This window comes from Mastigoproctus giganteus, chromosome 6 (genome assembly GCF_048544385.1).
Source record: "Mastigoproctus giganteus isolate SK-2022 chromosome 6, ASM4854438v1, whole genome shotgun sequence".
NCBI lineage: Eukaryota > Metazoa > Arthropoda > Arachnida > Uropygi > Thelyphonidae > Mastigoproctus > Mastigoproctus giganteus.
The window spans coordinates 22947467-22966050 of NC_143580.1; positions in this window are offsets into that span (position 1 = coordinate 22947467).

Genomic DNA, 18584 nt, shown 5'->3' on the forward strand with positions numbered 1-18584 from the left:
AATCCTAAAATTATTTCTGACAATTTCCATAAAAGCAGACGAAAGCATTTCAGATATGATATAATCTGCGTCCTTTTTTCTCAAAATACCTTTTCTATCTTGAAAAGTAAAATTGAATCACGTGATTACAATTGTTCCTGAAATCGGTAGTGCCATCTATGATATCGTGCAAAATACCTAAAGATGGGGAAAATGAGTTTTTCTGAATATCCATAAAAGCAGACGAAATCATCACAGATCGTCTGCGTCTCTTTTCCTCATATTCCTGCCATCTCTCGAAAGATAAATCAGTATATCTGTTATACGTGTGGCGCCATCTACCGAGTTGCAAAAAAAAAATGCCTTCGGGAAGGCTGGATGTGTTAAGATTTGTTGTGATTCAGTAAAAAGAGACGAATGATCTCAAAATTATATCGCCTGCGTCTTTACCCCAATATACTTTTCTTTCCTCGAAAGCAAAAGGGGATAAAATTGCCTGTATTGAAGACAAGAAAAAAAGGGGGGGAAAACCACGATGTTGTAATTTTGGTATAATTTCCATCAATCACGAAGACTTGTTCTAGAGCCGCGACAGCCATCCCAAGATTCCACGTGTAGTTTGTTTAATGGCGTTTACTACAAGAGCCTGTCGTCTGCTAACGGAACATCACGAGCGGTTTGGCACGTGCTTAATAATTCTTGTAAATTTCCCTTTAATGGTTTCCCCCCATTTGTTGCTCTAGATGGCAGACATCGCTGTTGATAAGGGGCTGTGGGTAATGATATATAATCACCGAGGGAGGGGGTGAGGGGCGAACCTAGGAATGTCTGGATCACCAGAAGAACGAGGAATGTTGATGGGGGTAGGAGTAAGTCACGATCTGATGATAGCATCCGCCATTGTTTTAGGAACAGCAGGCGATTTTGATGTACCACAGAAAGTAGGTCTGAAAGTGGACTCTCAGTGAACACACAAATATAGAATTAAACCCCATCAAAAAAAGGAAAAAGTAACAAAAAATTATCGCTTCACGAAGCTGTTAGCCTTGTGAATAGAGTTTATGACAGCTAAGTCTTTTGGATTTTATTTAATTTGTCTTATAATTTTAAAAGTGGTGTCGTCTGCAATTGCACCAGTTGGTTAGAGAGAAGTAATTAAAGGGACAAAATTTTGAAATATTAATTGCTCTTCTGAATTTTAGACAAAATTTCTCTTTAAATCTTCTTTTCCCGGCTGATCAAACGGACAGGTATTTGCTTTCATAATGAAACCTTCTGCCCCTGCGCGTACACAATTTGTAGCAACATTTATTTCTGTTTGGGGACGTGAGTATCTCCTGGTACTCCAGAACTCATTGATTCATATTTAAGGAGATCATTAAGAATTGTCAAAATATTCATTCTTTAATTCACGTCCAGTATTGGACATATTAAAACATGTATTCGTACAAGTTTCTGCAATATAAAGCCGAAAATATTGTGTCATACTGTCAATCTAATTACAGCCCTGACCTTGCACCTTCTGATTTTCACTGTTTAAGCTACTAAAGACGCTCTTTGAAGGAACAAGGTCGAGGATAATTTTAATTTTAGACCAAATTGCATTTAAGCTGCCTATAACTTTTTACACTATAGCGTATATTTCTGTTTCGTCTTCCCCTTTTTTTCCGAAACTTAAACAAGGGTGGGTTAATAATAAAAAATAATAAATGAATAAATAAAACACAACAACCTTAAAAGTGCCCATAACTTTTTATCGCATAATATACATTTATTTTCCTTCCTCCCATCTTGCTTTCTGAGACCTACTAAGCAAGCCTGGATGAACAGTAATTGAGCATGTACCAATTGTCCAGTAACAAGAGAATTCGCAAGCAGCTACAATGGCCTATTGTTGTTACTTTCAATTAAGGTAATTGCTTGAGAATTGCGCAGTACACATATCTCCATGGTTACGAAAACAGACGATTGTTAAGTAATTTACCGTTAACTATCCAACAATGGATAAAATGCTTCGTCTGCTGCGACCTGATTCCCATTTCTCACTGCTTGTTTAATTGTTGCTAATACGTTTGGACTTCAGCAGCGCGCGCGCCAACTGTGAAATAAACCTGAAAGAAAAAAAAAAAAAAAAAAAGCATCAGCGCATGCGCCTACTTGTACACATTGCACGTGCTGCTGTTTACATAGGAACTTAGCGTGTCTTTCACTCGGGGTGCTGACTGCCTACGTCACTAGTTCCCACAGCGAAGGTAAGATCACGCAGCGTGCGAACCGCATGCTTTTGGAAGGCGGGTGGCATTCGCGTTGGTCACCGACGATATGGCGGCGATGCGGCAGGTGAAGTGTTCAGTTCGCTGTTGACTACGATGCCCGAGCCATGCCTAAGGTGGCGCTTTTGCCCGATCAGCTGTACGAAGAGGACGAAAACGAATTGTCCTCTCCAGAAGATCCAGGTCAACCGTCAGACGAGAGCGAAGAGGATCTGTTGGCGCAGTACCAGCGGGAATTACGGAAAATTAAGGACAACCTGCGAGCCATCAAAAAATTGAAGTCGAGAAAAATATCCGGACGCGCGAGCAGCGTCTCCGTTCTGACTGCATCGTCGGCGACTAGCGCTCTTAACGTCCGATCGTCCAGAGTGACCTGCGGAACCTCGCTGCCTCGTCTGCCTACCCATGGATGCCTTCGACGACAGGACGTGGGCAGTCACCCACACTGGAGCAGATCGCTGTCCAGACTGAATGTTTCCAGAGGCGTGGGAGGATCGTCAGGTAAGTAAGATTTCGTTATTTGACCTCTTGGCATCTACCCAAACTTTGACTCTTTTAAAATCATCCCAAACCTCCCAAATGGTCCCATAACTTTTGAACTGTGGACAGAATGGGTTATAACGCGATAGTATGCATGCAAAATAGGCCTTGACCTTGAATGTTCTCTAGCGTAACTTATGGGAATGATGCTCTTCTTCTCCAACCCCCCTCCACTTCCCCTATAGCATACCGTTTCTGTTATTACCTGAACAATAATGCATAACAACACACCACTGGATTCAATAGATTCGTGGCATTCACTTCCTAATGGTGGATTCACGGATGCATGTCCATGTAAGTTTGGTATTTTTAGTTCACGTATTTTTAGCCTCACGTAGGTCCAGTATGTCTGGCTGAACTCAATTTATTATGTAATTCTTTATTTTTATTTATATTTGGAATAAATTTTACAAATTTTCCATAATTTACGCATATCAGTTCCCCTAGTGGTGAATAATAACATAATTTGAATTTAATGACGTCACTGATAATTTATCAAAAGTCAATTTCCATAATTTGCGCTTATCAGATCCCCTAGTGGTGAATAATAATATCATTTGCATTTTATGACGTCACTGTTAATTTATCAAAAGTTTTAAAATTTACATATTTCGTGGATATTTGGACTACTTTGATCTCCATACAGATTTAGACAACAAACTTCCATTGTAGAATAAACCATGGCCTTGATTCAGACAGAGATGGTTCTCATCTGGCCTTCTGTCTGGCCCACTTCTTTCTATCAACCTTCTGTCCGCTTTGCAACCAGTTTGGCTATCATTTTGCAATGTCAGGTTAGGTTATCAACACATCAATAAGTTTAGTTGGCTATCTGATCCAGTTTTTCCTATTCTCCTAAGAGTCTCCTCATTTATCATCCAACCGGCCCGAAGATAAATGCACCCCCAAACAAAAGTTTAAAGTATATTTTGCCCTTGTGAACTTCTGTCTTAGATACAGAGGTATTCGAATTAAAATAATCGTTTATCAAATGAAAACACGTTTTTAGCTTCATTAAAATCCAACAGTTCACAACGCCCTCTAGCGGTATCAAGATAGGATATCTTAACGTAAGGGTACGATTTGCAGAACTATCCCGAAAAGTCCAATCTATGTTTTTATTTGAAGCAGATTTTAGAGAATTTACTCATATCAGCCCCCTGGTGGTGAATAGTAATATCATTTACATTTTTGTGACGTCACTGTTAAGTCATCAACAGTTTTTGAAATCTACGTATTAGGAAATGAAAAGATATTTATAACCACGGTGAGTAGTTGCCATAGAAACCGAAATAAACATTTTTATTTTACGCTTTTTCGTTTGGTGATTATCTTTTCGTTTGCCATTTTAAAATGCGATTTATTTTGTCACATCCCAGTGAAGGAAAAGATTTTTAAGATGGGATGCACCCAGTTCTGCCCTTGTCCCCCACCACCCAGACAATTGCGTCATTTACACCCTGCACCATCCAAATTCTGCGTTTAGGCTTATGCAATAAAGTCGCATCTAACATTCTTAACGCATTTAGCGCAAGATGGCGGATAAGATAGCTCTCATAAAGAAATACAGTCCTTGACCTTTGACCTTCTCTTTCTCTCTCTCTCTCTCTTGCTCTTTCGGCTTTGCAAGCGGAAGTGCGGAGATTGGGAGGTTGACCTGGTGATTCAGTAAAGTTCGGGGCGAGGTGGTCACGAGAGAAAAAATAAAGCGTCGCTTGGTAACATTTTTGTCTTAACCCCCATTTGAACCCCGTAAGATTGGGCAGGAGATATCCAACGAATGATTCAACCTTGTGGCCATCATGTTATGGATACGCACGTGACGGTATTGCTCGGGGAGAAATTAGTGTAATGGTATTATACAGGTACGGATCCCCAACCAGACCTTGCAGACCCCCCACCTCCCCCTATCACGCTTGTGGCTGCAGGCGGAAGTTCGAGCAAGACTCCTAGCTCAAGATGAGGATCATTGGAGGATGCTCTCTCTACGTATACAAGATGGCTAACCGAAGTCACAGGTTCCAAAGAGAGTACTCTCTGAAAGGCCTCAGGGGTGGCCCTATTCTGTATTAAATTCAACCATCGATGTCTTTTCACCCATACTTTTGGTTAAGTATATGCTGACTATAATACAGCGAATCAATTGACATTAAAAGATTACTTTCATTATTGACATTAAAAGATTACAAATACCAGAATGGCCAGTGCCCTAATGGGCCGGATCTAGTGGAAAATACTAACCAATATTAAACCTCAAAAAATATTTTTATGATCATAAGTTATCTTTAAAAATAATATAAACTATATTAAATATTACTTGTTATTTAACGGGTTTATTGAAGACTTATGAATATATCTGTTCATATTGCTGCTGAGAAGTTCAGGAGGTCAGCAGTTTTCTAAATCTTGCTGCTGTGGTCAGTTCGCACAGTTCCTAAACTATGCAATATATTTCCCTCTTCCCATCCCTACAAGCTGTATGTTAGGCGAACCTTCCAGACAGCTCAATCAGTTCGAGTTAAAAGTGGGTGGATTAAGTTGTTACATATTAATAAATTCGTGCTTGCTTTTGAGTTTTGGGAGTAAACTGCAGCTGAGCGTGCTTTTAAAAATTACGTCAGTGCCCTAATTCACTGGAATCAACAGTAATCGAGAGTTTACGTTATTTTATTTTATTTATTTATTTTTTTTTTTAAATTTTTTTTTGACATTAGCTATCACATCATCATTAGCCATTTTGAATCCATTGCAGGATGAAGGCCTCTCCAGCAACTTTCCAGTTCCTTCTGTTTTGAGGACTGGACATCCATTTACTACCCACAAACTCATGAATTTCATCTATCCATCTCCGCCTTTGTCTTCCAGGTTTTCTTCTAGCTCCTCTTGGATACCATTCTGTTATTTTCTTAGTCCATCTGTCATCATGTCTTCGAGCTATGTGTCCTGCCCAAGACCATTTTAGTTCTTTAGTTTTGATCAGAATGTCCTTTACTTGAGTTTGTTGCCTAATCCATGTGTTTCTCTTCTTATCTAACAGTCTTATTCCCAATATGATTCGTTCCATTCTTCGCTGTGTGGTTCTCAGCTTCTCTTCCATTCTTTTGGTGAGTGCCCAAGTTTCACTTCCATAAGTCATGGTGGGGAGTATACATTGGTCCATTATTTTACGTTTCAGGCAAACTGGGATATTGCTCTTCAGTATGTGACTATATTTCCTGAATGCTATCCATCCAAAATTTATTCTTCTCTTGACTTCCAGCCATTTATCATTATTACAGCTAATAACTTGTCCCAGATAAGTATATGACTCCACCTTTTCAATTACTGCTCCTTCAATCATTATTTCCCTTTCCGTGGCATACTTGTTCATCATTACTTTTGTTTTAGCCATATTCATCTTTAGTCCAAAATCCTTACTAACTGTGCATAACTGATTAAGATTTTCCTCTATTTCTTTGGGATCATGGCTTATGACCACAATGTCATCTGCAAATCGCAAATGGTTTAGGTACTCTCCGTTCACATTGACTCCTTTCTGCGACCAGTCTAATCTTCTGAAAGCTTCCTCAAGGGCAGCAGTAAACAGCTTAGGAGATATTGTGTCTCCTTGTCGAACTCCTTTCTCAATTTTAAATTTCCAACTGTCTTTGTCTAGTCTAATAAAGGAGGTAGCTCTCTCGTATATTTTCTTCAAAATCATAATATATGGGGTATCAATGCCTTGTCTTTCCAGTGCCCGAAACATTGCCTTACGCTGTATGGAGTCAAATGCCTTTTCATAATCCACAAATGCCAGGCATAATGGTGTTTTATATTCATTTGCTTTCTCCATTAGCTTTGATATTACGTGAAGGTGATCCATAGTTGAGAATCCTGTCCTAAAGCCAGCTTGCTCTTTCGGTTGATTCTCATCCAGTATTCTTTCTAATCTGTTAGTAATGACCCTTGTGAACAACTTGTAGATGTGGGATAACAAGCTAATTGGTCTATAATTTCCAATTTATCTCCTTTCTTATGCAGCAAAACTATGATTGCATTATTCCACCCCTTAGGCATCACACCTTTTCTAATGCACTTTGTGAAGAGCCTTGCCAGTTTCTGTGTCATGTCTCTTCCTCCCACTTTTAACAACTCTACAGTAACTTCATCTTCCCCCAGGGCTTTCTGATTCTTCATTTTCTTCAATGCATGTTCTACCTCGTCAGGAAGAACATCGGGTATGTCGTATGTGTTGCTAGTTTTCGATCCATCTTCCCCACTGCTGGCATCATTCCCTCGCTCCTAATATAACTCATTATAGTAGTCTTCTGCCCTTTGAATTATGCCATCTCTGCTATTTATAAGTACACCATTGCTATTCTTCAGTTTCAGTATCATTTGTCCTTCTGTATTACTGCTCGTAGCTGCTGATTTAAATCCTTTGTTTCCCCTTAATGCCTGTTCCACTTTTCTTGTGTTAAATCTTCTTAAATCCTCTCTGAGTCTCTTTCTAATGACTTTGTATAACTCAGTATACTCAATTTTCTCCTTGTCAGTGTTTATCTTGCTCTTCATTTGTCGTCTTTGGTTCATCATGACAAGTGTTTCCGGATTAATTTTTCTTCTTTGGATTTCTGTTTTTTCCCTATAGGTTTCTTGATCTTTATCACTTTCAGAAAGTTATAGTGTTCCTCGTCGATATCTTGGTCCCGAACATTCTGCAGAAGCTCAAACTTGTTAAGTTCCAGTACATCCTGCTTTTTCTCCTCTTCTGTTATTCAAAGACCGTATTATTTACTCGAGACAGTTTTTTTGCTCAATATCAAGTGTGCAACTTACCATTCTGCGATCACTTCAACATTTACCTTGTGACGAATTTCAAAAGTTTCCAATAAATTTTGTAAGAAAATGGGCAGACTTCAGGGATTTGGAGTAGCCAGACCATAATTTGTAATACCCATCATGTTTAGTTGCTGGAAAGTCTGTGTCTAAGCTGTGTTTCTTGTTGTAATAAAAAATTTCTTCCACAAAGTCGCAGTGCAGAGGATATTGAATGATATTCAAGAATGTTTTTATAGCCTTCATTCTTTTCTAAAATTCCTTAAATTCTGACGATGTCATTCACTCCAGAAAAAGCAACCCCAGATCGTGATGGAACCACCAGAGTGCTTGACTGTAGGCATTGAACAGGGTGACACCATTTTTTATTTAGTTAATCGTTTCACATAAACTGTACGTTTGGATCGAAAAATTTTAAATATGGACTCATCCGTCTTTTTCCACTCTTCAAATGTCCACTGTTTGTGGCTTAGCCCATGCCCAACTGTTTCTTTCGATTTTCCAATTTTAATAAGGGTTTTCGGACTGCTACACGACCATCAAGTCTTACTTGTTTAAGACAAAGTTTTACAATGGATGGAGACACGGGATTTTCTCTGTTCCTGTTGAACTCAGCTCGGATTTCAGGTTTTAGAAATCAGTGGTATGGTCTTATTTTGTGTTTCCGTTGTTACACCCGGTCATCAATCATGGTTTAAACTTCCAGTCTCCTTGAATCTTTGGATGGTAGTTTGTACTCCTTTAAATGAAACACCGAGAATTTTTGCCAATTGTTCTCACAGAAAAGCTTTCTTTATACAGAGTTCTAACAGCACTTCTTTATTCAACACTCAGTTCCTTGTTTCTTGCCATGTTTACCAAGAAACACAAAAATTACACCAAACACTCTTTCTCAATGACGGCTGCTCAATTTTATAAGTTACAACTGTTACTCCTCACTGTATTGTTGATGATTCTACTCAGATAGCTGACAAACTGAAGGAGTATTTTGAATCTACATTCACACATGAGGAATCCTGTAGGGAAGTGGAGCACAGAAGCTTATTAAACCCTAATAGGAAGCTAAATGATTTTGTAATAATGGAAAGCAAAGTGGAGAACAGATTGTTGAAGTTAAACATAAGGAAGGCACTTGGGGGCAGATGGAATCTATCCAGTTATAATGAAGGGGGCAGCAAGTGAAGTAAGCAAACCCTTAGCAATAAATATGAGAGCATCCTTAGAGTCAGGGGAGATCCCCATGGATTGGAGATGTGCAAATGTATCCCCAATTCACAAAGGGGTTCAAAGGGTGACACAAATTATTATAGACTTGTTAGTTCATCTTCTGTTTAGGGGAAAATAATGGAGTCACTCCTTAAAAAGGTGATACAAGATCACCTAGACAAGACTGCAGTAATAGTTAAGACACAGCATGGGTTTGCTAAAGGGAGGTCTTGTCTGATCAATTTTATTGGATACTATGATGTGGTCACAAAGAAACTGCATGCAAAAGATAATTTTGATACCATGGACATGGATTTCAGGAAAGCTTTTGACACTGTTGCGCATGGAAGACTATTGTACAAATTGGAACAGTATGACATTAAGGGCAAATTGCTGCTATGGATAAAGGGATGATTGAGTGGGAGAAGACAGAGAGTAGTAGTCAGTAGACATTGCTCTTTGTGGACTAATGTGGAGCCCTCCAGGGTAACATGTTGAGCCCATTGTTGTTTTCTGTATTTATCAATAATATTGACGAAGGTATATCAAGCTTAATATCCAAGTTTGCAGACGAAACGAAGGTTGGTAGGGTTGTTAATGGGAGTAATGGCAATGTGCTACAAGGTCTGGAAAAGTTAAGCAGATGGGCTGAGAGGTGGGAACTGAAGTTGAACATTGACAAATGTAAAGTGCTGCATATGGGTAGAAGTAACCCCAGAGAAACGTACCAACTGTGCGGTACTACACTGGCAGTGGTAGAGAATGAAAAGGAACTGGGGGTAATTATGCAGTCAGATATGAAATTCTTTGAGCAATGCAAACAGGCTGCCAGGCAGCTCACGGGGGTCTTGTCAATGATATATAGGAATTTTGCTAGCAGAGACAAGGAGGTGATTATCCCTTTGTATGAGGCAATGGTCAGGCTACACCTTGAGTACTGCATACAGATCTGGAGGCCTCATTTTAGGAAGGATGTAGATTTGCTTGAGCGTGTACAGAGAAGGACAACGAGATTGATGAAGGGAACAAAGGGGTGCTCTTACCAAGAAAGGCTTAAGTTCTGAAAATTGCAGCGTTTGGAGACTTGGCACCTGCTGGATAGTCTGATTAAGGTATGATATAAGGCCTTGAATGGTTTGAGCAAACTCAATGCTGATTGGATTCTTCCTCTTGTTCAGATTACGCACCTGAGGCAGCATAGATTCAAACTGAGGAAAGACAGTTGTAGGATAGATGTGCGGAAGTTTACCTTTAGCCAGCGGGTGGTTAATTGACGGAACACACTTCCATCTGTCGTTGTGGAAGTTGATAGCTTAAATAAATTCAAAGCAGAACTAGATGAACTTTAGGAGTGAATGGATGGGGGAAATGGGAAGGGATTTGTATAAGCTATGCCTCTACTAATGCCAATGCTAAATCGTATGAGGAATATTTGACTAATTTTTGGTCAACAACCGAGCAGACAATTATAAAATCTTAATTGAGAATTTATTACAAATTTACCAAAACTTCGGTTGTGTGTTCCTGGATGAAGAAAGGCTACGAAGGAAGTTGGAAGACCGGTACACTGGGGAAAGAAAAATTAATTGACGATATAGTACATAAAACCGAAGAAAATTAAAAGATTGTATAAAAATTAAAAACAGTACCCGTTTTATGGAAGCCAAATTTTTGAAATCTTTTGTGTCAAAGATTGTAAGATCCCAAACTGTTGCTTCTTAAGATTCATCGACATAGTACACGGGTTTAGCAAGTTTCTCTTTACCTTCTATTAAGAATAAATTCGCATGCAGGATCTTCATTCATTTGTAAAAAATATTCGACTCTGTCTATTGTCTTTCCAAGTCATTGGTTAACTCCAGTTCAGTCTGCTGTCCACTGAGTGCAGTCAAGGCTGAGATAAAGAAATCAGCGGTGGAATTTGTTACCCTAGAAACCTCCTCAACAACAGAAGACTACAGAGATATATAGCAACTCCGAGTACTAATTGAGAGTAGGACCTAGTGTTCATAATGAAGATTATTACTAGCCAGTTTTCGCCAATAGCAATCTGGGACATGTGCTGTTACATGGTGCTTCAACCATCTCTTGGGGGGGGGGGACCTCATAGATTAGCTCAGTCACTGCACGCAGACTTCAACAAACTGCTTTTTATCAACTGCTGTATTCAAATCCATAAAGAGATTTGGATGCTGTATCCAAATTCATAAAAAGTTTATTCTTTTCCATAAATATGAAAGAACCAATTGATCAATGCCAGATTTTGGTAGTCTGGTTGACATGAAAATTTGTTACGAAGATTCCTAAAATATGCTAAGTAACCATTGAAATTTCGAGAGAAACTGGGAGGAGATTGCTATGTAGGAGAAACTCGGAGGAGATTGCTATGAAATCGGAACGGAATTTGAAACCATCCTAGGGACCAACAGAATAAATGCTGGAAATTTGATAACAGTTCGCACTTTTCTTGTTGATTAATGCGAAAACATTCTTCATTTATTATGCCGATTATTGTAGAGGGGGAGAAAGAGTGCTGTGAAATTATAACTGACCCTGAAATTTTCTCAAGGACCAACAGAAAAATTTGGCCTCGATCTGACCATAAATTTTATGAAGATGGGCATACTCCATGGACTTCATTGTCTGGATGAGCCCATAAAAGCTCTATTGGGTTTAGATCAGCCGATTGGGGTGGCCACACCGTAATTTGTAATATCCCCTCTTGTTGTTTTGTTGCTAAAAAGTCCCTCCTTAGAACCCTTGCAATCTTTTTTTTTTACTTGGTTAATTTTTTTTCTGTGATTAACTGGAGTAAAATGTAAATTTAGTTGTCTTAAATATTTAGATTATAGAACTATAGATTGATCACTTAATAAAGCTTCTAACTTAGCCGTTCAGTTTAATTACAACTGTTCTACAGAAGCATGTTCAAGAAGCAACCAGAGGGAAAAATATTGTTCAAGGTTCAGGCCCAAATGGATGCCAGATGAACTAATGGGACTCGTGGCACAGAAGGAAAATGCATGGGATGCATATAAATTATCAGGCAATACAGGAGCCTACGATAGATATAAGCTAGTCTGTAATAAAGTCACAAAGGAGGTTAGGCAGGCGAAGGCAGGTTACGAGAAATCTTTGTCAAAAGATGCAAAGAGTTCTTTATTTATGTAAACTCTAGAAGGAAGAGGATGAATCAGATTGGTCCACTTGATATCGATGGTTCGATTGTTGGTGATTCTGCTCAGGTAGCTGAAAAACTGAATGAGTATTTTGCGTCTACACATGAGTAACTCTTTAAGGAAGAGGATGCCGGAGGGTTATAAAATTCTGACAGGGAGCTGAATGATTTTGTAATAACTGAGAGGTGACTGATGAAGAAATTGGTGAAGTTAAACATAAGAAAGGCACCCGGGGTGGATGGGATCTTTCCAAATATTAAAAGAGGCAGCGAAGTAAGTAAGCAAACCCTTAGCCATAATTATGATTGCATCCTTGGATGATCTCATAATTAAATCTCCAGTCCAGGGGAGGCCTCATGGACTGGAGATGTGCGAATGTATGCCCAATTTACAAATGAAGGGGGATGGAAGAGTGATACGAGTGATTACAGACCTGTTTGTTTAACTTCTGTTGCGGGTAAAATAATGGAGTCGCTGGTTAAAGATGCATTGCAGGATCATCTAGACAAGACTGCAGTAATTAGTACAGACACAGCATGGGTTTGTTAAGGGAAGGTCTTGTCTGACAACTTTGATTGGATACTATGACGTGGTCACAAAGGAACTGGATGCAAAGAATTATTTTGATATCATATACTTAGATTTCAGGAAAGATTTTGACACTGTTGCACATGGAAGACAATTGTACAAATTGGAGCAGAACGCTATTAAGGGTAAGTTGCTACAATGGGTGGTTGAGTGGAAGAAGGAAGAGGGTGGTAATCTTTGGACGCTGCTCTTCGTGGACTAATGTTATTAGTGGAGTCCTTCAGGGTTCGGTGTTGGGTCCACTGTTGTTTCGTATATTTATCAATGATATTTATGAAGGTATATCAGGCTTAAGTGTCCGTAGATTTACCGTTCTTGCCGCCATTGTTATACGACACAACGTTATATCCCGAACTAGATAGCGTTAGTATAGTATAGTGTATAATATAATATTGTCAATTAATCAGCAAAATCTACTAATTTTGTTAAACTTCGTTTCAATTAAATTGTACTTTTAACTAAATACATATAACGACTTAGATTACAAACGAAACTTAATTAATTAATACATAGCTTGATATGGAAGTTATATAAACGGAACTCGTAGATAATATTTGATACTGAAAAATATATATAGCGTTATAACTTGGGATACAAGTTTAGGGTTATAATTTTGTACTGAAATTGAAATTTTATTGAAATTAAATCGAAATCATGACTCAGACCAGAGCAGCAAAGCAAAAGGCTCAAGCTAATGGGAGTGCTGTGGCTCAGAGGTGAACTGAGGGGGGCAGTTGCCCGCAGAATCACAGCCTTTTAAAATGCACTGCTTGCATAATGTTTGTGGGCAATCAGGAACGGGACATGATATTGCCATGGGGGATGTCTTTGTGTGTGCGCGATGCAAGGAGTGTAAGGAAAGCAGGCGACAACTCAGCGTTGTTATGGGCCTATATAAAAGCTTGAAGGACAGGGTGGATGCCCTCGAAGGAAATAAATTGAGGGGCCCATCAAGCTCTCAGCTGCCCACATCAACGCCAGAGCTTGCACTTGGTCATCACGCAACACAGCGGCAACCCCCAAGGCGGAATGTGCTGGTCCCACAGGAACTAATAGTTGTTGGTGACTCTATTGTGAGGGAAACGGGGAACATGCTATGTAAAAAGGATGTCCTCCCCACACCGGGTGGAAAAGGCCCGGGTTCGAATCCCATCGATGACGCGAGGAACTTTAGTGGGCTTTTTTCACTCCGTGGCTGAGTTAATCGGTCTCAGGTGTAGATAGCAAGGTTTTTTTCCTCAGAAACTGGGGTTTTTTTCGTCCAGCAAAACTGGCAAAACGACCAGAGAACACACGCAATTTACAGATACGGATACATACGGGTTAATGTAATCATTTACGGGTAACCCTAATATAATAATTTTTTTTTTTTTTTTTCTGTAAAAAGGATAGGTGGAACAGGACCAGGGTATGTCTGCCAGGGGCAAAGATTAATGACGTTGTAGAGCGGATATCATCTTTTAAGGGCACAAAAGGTGATATAGTTGTACACGTTGGCACTAATGATATTAAGAGTAGGAGACCGGCGGAATTACTCAACAAGTACAGGTCAATGTTGCAAAAAAGTCGTGAATTAGGGTTGAATTTGAAAGTGTCTGCAATTCTGCCCAGACACGATAGGAGGGAGTATATGATGAGAGCCCTGTCGATCAATTCGGCCCTGGAAAGATTGTGCAAGGCTCAAGGGGTAGAATTTTTTTCAGCCTGGACTGTACTTGTTAACAGGAGAGACTGCTTCTACAGGGATGGGATACACTTAAATAGAAAGGGTGCAAGAATATTTGCTGATGCTATCGAGGCAGTGTTAGGTGGGTCGGAAAACTGCTAGCTTGGGGGGAGACAAAGACCAATAGATTGACAGTAGCCACTGGCAGAGGTGAAAGAGATTCTTGCACTGCTTCTATTAGAATGAGCAGAAGCCTGAAAAACAAGATGCATGGTATTTCAGAGACTGCTGGGAGCCATTGCGGTACAAGTAAACACATGGGTTGTGTTAGGGTAGCTAAGAAAAAGAACAGGTGAATGTATATTTGCGCGTAAACCAATGATAGGAGTTTAGTAAATAAATAAATAAGACATCAAAGGCGGATATTGTTGGGATAGCAGAGACGTGGTGTCACACAGATATAAGGGATGCAGAGCTGGAATTTGGGGAGTACAACGTCTACAGAAAGGATAGACAGGATAGGAAGGGGGGAGGGGTTATGCTATTAGTTAAGAAATACATAAAAACCAAGGAAGTGAAGCCAGTCGACATCGCTGGACAGTGCAGTGTTGAGTCAGTTTGGTGTGACATAAGCATAGGGAGATCAAAATTGAGAGTAGGAGTGTGCTATAGGCCTAATGACTCTGATGAGTATAATAAGAAACTGTACAGGGAAATAGAGTGGGCCAGTAAATCAGAGAGTCTTATAATGGGAGATTTTAATTTCCCAGATATTGACTGGAATTTGGGGGCTGGTTACTCACGCACTAGCAGGGCTTTTGTGGATTTATTGGATGATTGTTTTCTACATCAGCATGTTCGGGAGGCAACTAGAGGGAGTAATACTCTTGATTTGATTATCAGCAGTGATTGTTCATGCATTAAAAATCTGCAGATAAATGAACCACTAGGTGGCAGTGATCACAGTGTGCTGAAGTGGGATTTACTCAAAGAGGTAACTACCATTAGGGGTAAAGGGAAGGGTTATTGCTTCCGTAAAGGCGACTACGGTGGACTGAGACAGTATTTAAATTCTATACAGTGGGACCAACTGATGACGTTACCAACAGCAAATTCAAAATGGGAAGCATTCAAAGAACTTATCTTGGAAGCTACTAGGCTTTACATACCAACTAAGAAATATTGTTCAAGGTTTAGGCCAAAATGGATGTCAGATGAACTAATGAGGCATATGGCAGAGAAGAAAAATGCATGGGATACATACAAATTAACACGTGACACAGAAGCCTATGATAAATATAAGCTGGTCTGTAACCAAGTCACAAAGGAGATTAGGCAGGCAAAGGCAGATTACGAGAAATCCTTGGCAAAGGATGCAAAGAAAAACAGAAAAGAGTTCTTTACTTATGTCAACTCTAGAAGGAAGGGGATGAATCAGATTGGTCCACTTGATATTGATGGGTCAAGTGTTGATGATCCTGCTCAGGTAGCTAACAAACTAAATGAATATTTTGCATCGACATTCAAACATGAGGAGTTATTCAGCAAGGGCAATGCCAGAGGTGTATTTAATTCTGGCAGTAAGCTACAGAATCTTGTAATAACTGAGAGTAAAGCGGAGGAGAAATTGTTGAAGTTAAACACAAGAAAGGCACCTGGGGTGGATGGGATCTATCCAGTTATATTAAAGGAGGCAGCAAAGGAAGTAAGCAAACCCTTAGCCATAATTATGAGAGCTTCCTTGGACTCAGCGGAAGTACCCATGGACTGGAGATGTGCAAATGTGACCCCAATTCACAAAGGAGGATCAAAGGCTGACACAAGTAACTATAGACCTGTGAGCTTAACTTCTGTTCCAGGAAAATTAATGGAGGCACTGGTTAAAGAAGCACTGCAGGATCATTTAGACAAGACTTCAGTTATAGCTCAGACACAGCATGGTTTTGTTAAGGGGAAGTCTTGCCTGACCAACTTGATTGGATACTATGATGCAGTCACAAAAGAACTGGATGCAGGGAATAACTTTGATATTATATACTTGGATCTTAGAAAGGCTTTTGATACTGTTGCACATGGAAGACTGCTGCACAAATTGGAGCAGTGTGGCATTGGAGGCAAATTGCTGCTATGGATAAAGGAGTGGTTGAGGGGGAGAAGACAGAGAGTGGTAATCAATGGACACTGCTCATCGTGGACGAATGTTATTAGTGGAGTCGCTCAGGGTTCAGTGTTGGGTCCTTTATTGTTCTCTGTATTTATAAATAATATTGATTATGGTATATCAAGCTCAATGCCCAAGTTTGCAGACGATACAAAAGTTGGCAGGGTTGTTAAGGACACTACTGACAGTATGCTGCTGCAACAGGATCTGGAAAGGTTGAACAGATGGGCTTAGAGGTGCCAAATGAAGTATAACATTGACAAATGTAAAGTACTACATATGGGAAACAGCAACCCCAGAGCAACGTATCAACTCTGTGGTACTACACTGACAGTGGTAGAGAATGAAAAGGACCTGGGGGTAATTGTGCAGGCAGATATGAAGTTCTCTGAGCAGTGCAGACGGGCTGCGAGAGTAGCTCATGGTGTTTTATCAATGATATACAGGAATTTTTCTAGCAGGGATATGGAGGTGATTATTCCTTTCTATGAGGCAATGGTCAGGCCACACCTTGAGTACTGCGTACAGGTCTGAAGGCCTCATTTTAGGAAGGATGTAGAGCTGCTGGAACGAGTGAGAAGGGCAACAAGATTAGTGAATGGAACAAAGGGTTGCTCTTTCAAATAAAAGTTTTGCAAATTACAGTGTCTGGAGACTAGGCACCGGCGAGGTGATCTGATAGAGATCTGATCTGATTGAGGTGTATAAAGCCTTGAATGGTTCGAGCATGCTCAATGCTGTTGAGATTCTTCCTCTTGCTCAGAATAATCACCTGAGAGGGCATAAATTCAGAATGAGGAAAGATAGAGCTAGGATAGATATCCGGAAATTTGCCTTTAGCCAGCGGGTAGTTGTTTGGCGGAACAGACTTTCCTCCCTTGTTGTGGAAGTTGATAGCCTAAATAAGTTTAAGGCTCAGCTGGACAGGTATTTCGAACGAACGGAGGGGTGAAGTGGAAGTGGAAGTTTTTTTTTTTTTTTTCCGGCTGATGCTGCATAAGCTTGCTTTCTTTCATCAAACGCCTCTACTAATGCTAAAAGTTGGGCAGATGGGATGAGAAGTGGGGAATGAGGTTTAACATTGACAAATGCAAAGTCTCCATATGGCTAGCAGTAACCCCAGATTAATCTACTAACTGTGTGGTACTACACTCAGAGTAATGGAGAATGAAAAAGACCTGGGAGTAATTGTGAAGTCAGATACGAAGTTCTCTGAGCAGTGCAGACAGACTGACTTAGTAGGTTATGGGGTCTTGCCAATGATATACCAATGGTCAGGCCACGCCTTGAGTACTGCGTACAAGTCTGGAGGACTCATTTTAGGAAGGATGTAGAGTTGCTGCAATGAGTACAGAGAAGGGAAGCGACATTGGTGAGGGGAGCGAATGAGTGATCTTATGAAGAAAGGCTCACGTTCTGAAAATCGCAGCACCTGGGAGGTGTTAAGAGTGAGGTGTTTATGACTTTGACTGGATTGAGCAGGTTTAATGCTCATGTCCCCCCCCCTCTTTCTTAGACCACACACCTGAGGGGGCTTAAATTCATATTTAAGAAAGGCAATTGCTGAGTAGATGGGCGAAAATTTGCCTTTAGCCAGAGGGTGCTTTATTTCTGGAATAAACTTCCGTCTTTTGTTGAGGAAGTGGATGACTTAAATAAATTCAAGGAAGAACTGAACAAACTATTGGACGGAATGAAAAGGTGAAATGGGAGATGTCTTTTTTTTTTCTTTTTGACTGATGCTATATAAGCCTGCTTCCTTGCATCATTTGCCACTGCTAATGCTATATGCATGCCTTCACAACCAACGCCACGGTCACGAGCCTTACGTAACAATCCTTGCGAAATGTGCACGAACTCTCCAAAGCCAACAATAGTGCATTAAAACATTTAATCTATGAATTTTTTTTTCTTTACAAATTATGAGAAAATAAAGGATTTCTGTTCGTCCTGTTTTGTTAAAATTTGGAACGGCTGTACAAATATTTTAAAAGGCTCAAATATAAAATTTCATAAAAATCCGTCCACTTGGAGTCAATTGTTACATGCGGACGAACGGACGGACATGTTGAAATCGTTACTTAAAAAAAAAAAAAAATCTTATTAGTAATTACAACAGTTTGAAGGGTCCTTATGACCTCCTGTCCCTGCAGCAAGTGCACTTCTGTATATTC